Here is a 2500-nt window from a genome sequence, read left to right as displayed (position 1 = left end):
ATGAAGAGAGAGGGAGGAGAGGGAGGAGAGGGAGGAGAGAGAGGAGAGGGAGGAGAGAGAGGAGAGAGGAGAGGAGAGAGGAGAGGGAGGAGAGGGAGGAGAGAGAGGAGGGAGGAGGGAGGAGAGAGAGGTGAGAGGAGAGAGAGGAGAGAGAGGAGAGAGAGAGAATTTTGAATTGGCTGTTTTATCTTTCATGTCTTAAAGACCCTGCTTGGTGAGAATACCCTTAGAATCCAGCAACTGTAATATTAATACACAAGAAAAAGTTTTATACCTGCCAAGCTCCTGCAGCCCAGATTATTTCATCCTTCTTATCAGGTACATTGTCTAATAAAGAAATTGCTTTATCTGATATCTTGAACATTATCAAATTGTTATAAAGCTGATTACTTTATACAATACTCAAAGTACCCAATAACCCCAACGCATCACATTCACTCAAATACCAACCAGATGTAACTGAACTTCCATATCTAAATGACATAAATAAACCCAAAGAACAATATCCAAACTCTGATATTTTCCAAATAGCTATAGGTTTTCTTCAACAATAGTAAATAGTGCCATTATAAGATAATATCCCATTGTATCCCTTTTGAATCACCAAAAGCACTGCAGAAATTGCATGCCATGAAACTCTGTATTCCAACTCCTATTGGCCATTTCTATCCTAAAATCATAAACATTTATCACTTGTCAATTCTTTTTTAATGAGAACTTATAAAATTTGACTAAAGACCATGAACATACTGTACACATATTCACAGGACAACATTTATGGGACAACTTGCACCAATAATTACTTTTCCAATACTTGACACATTTAAATAATATCTTGTTACTTTATTGAATTGACTTTAAACTTCTTATTAGGAAAACAGACTTTACATGCATACATATATATACACAAAAATATATGTAAGTATATATAGTTATGTGTATGTATATGCATTATATATATATATATATATATATATATATATATATAATATATATATTCACACACACACACACACACACACACACACACACACACACACACACACACACACACACGTCTATATGTGTGTATATATACATATACATATATATATATAAATATACATATACACATATACGCACACACGTGTACACACGTGTGTACACACACACACACACACGCACCCACCCACACCCCCACACAACTTTAATAGGAAAAAATTATCTCTGCTATCAACTGACAAAATTAACATATTAAATATCTACTTAAACATACTGTATTTATTTGAAAGTGTAATATACAACACCTTGACACAGTAGAATATAATCTCAAACATACAAATAATACATACTGTACTATACATCACAATCTATATTTATTCTTTTTCAATTCAATACAGCCTGGCTTTGATGTAAAATCTTCTTTTTAGACCAAATATACACCATACTGAAGTTCATATATAAACATTTTGAATAACAAGTTGATCTTTGTTAACCTGACCTGTGTAACCTTGACCTGCCCTAGGAAAAATAATGCCTATGTTTCAAAAACACAACTAAGCCAGATTATCCGTAAGTTTTCAAAATCTACCGTTTTATTGGGAGCAAAATCACTGACCTTACCTAAATAACATGAGCAATAAAACTAAAATAACTACTGAGATTAATAGGTTACATTTCTTATGACGAATAAATTCTAAACTACTTTTGTACAACACACTATGGCTTTATGCATGAGATTTCTTGTAATTTTACTATCAAAATGCCCTCCAAAGTTATCATCTGTAATAGAAAGCCTATGTTTTTGAGTCCAGCCCAATAAAAATTCCTCTCTTCAGGAATCACAGCACTCACATTGGATTAAATATATCATAGGAAATCGAAACTGATTCTTTCTTAGAATATAAACTACTAGTAAGGTATACAGTTCTATATTTTCAGAATAATACAGGGTAGAGCTCTAATGTTTTTTGTTATTTTTTACATTACTGTGAGCCACTAGGCCAATAGCAAAAGAGTATCTTCTAAAAACTCATAAACCCCATTGCTTATCTTTAGCTTTAGCTTGGAAAATCAGACATTTCTATGTTAAAACTTGCAGCAACCAGTGATGGAAGGCATACAACCTTTAATCCAGCCCAAACAGTGGCACTGTGCCAAACAATGACATTAATCGTAATATTTTTGATGCTCAACCAAGCACCAAGAATCCTCCACCACACTTATTTTGGCAAGATAAAATGCTTGGTCTGCTTCCTTATTTGCTATCGAGGTCTAAAACCCTCTCTTGGCAAAATAGACTTGTTGCTGAAGGTTTGTTGGGCCTTTTCGTGAATTTCTTAATTGGCATTTTTTTGGATGATGCATCCTGACACTGCTTTAGTGAGACTTTGGCATGGGTTTATCGGCCTATGACAGACCGAGTGTATACACTTTGGCTCCAGAGTCAGCGTTGACTCACCACTGTCAAGTTGTGGACCGACTTTTCTGTGACAGATGCATTATAGGGTGCGCTATGTTT

General features: G+C 34.6%; 1 protein-coding gene across 2 annotated transcripts in view; it reads right to left on the bottom strand.

The window, feature by feature from the left end:
* LOC125040942 (tyrosine-protein kinase Src42A-like) overlaps window positions 1-2500 on the bottom strand; it is a 45750-nt gene that overhangs the window by 42696 nt on the left and 554 nt on the right. The window lies entirely within an intron of this gene.

Source organism: Penaeus chinensis, chromosome 29, assembly GCF_019202785.1.
Source record: "Penaeus chinensis breed Huanghai No. 1 chromosome 29, ASM1920278v2, whole genome shotgun sequence".
NCBI lineage: Eukaryota > Metazoa > Arthropoda > Malacostraca > Decapoda > Penaeidae > Penaeus > Penaeus chinensis.
This window is presented reverse-complemented; position numbering and strand designations above follow the sequence as displayed.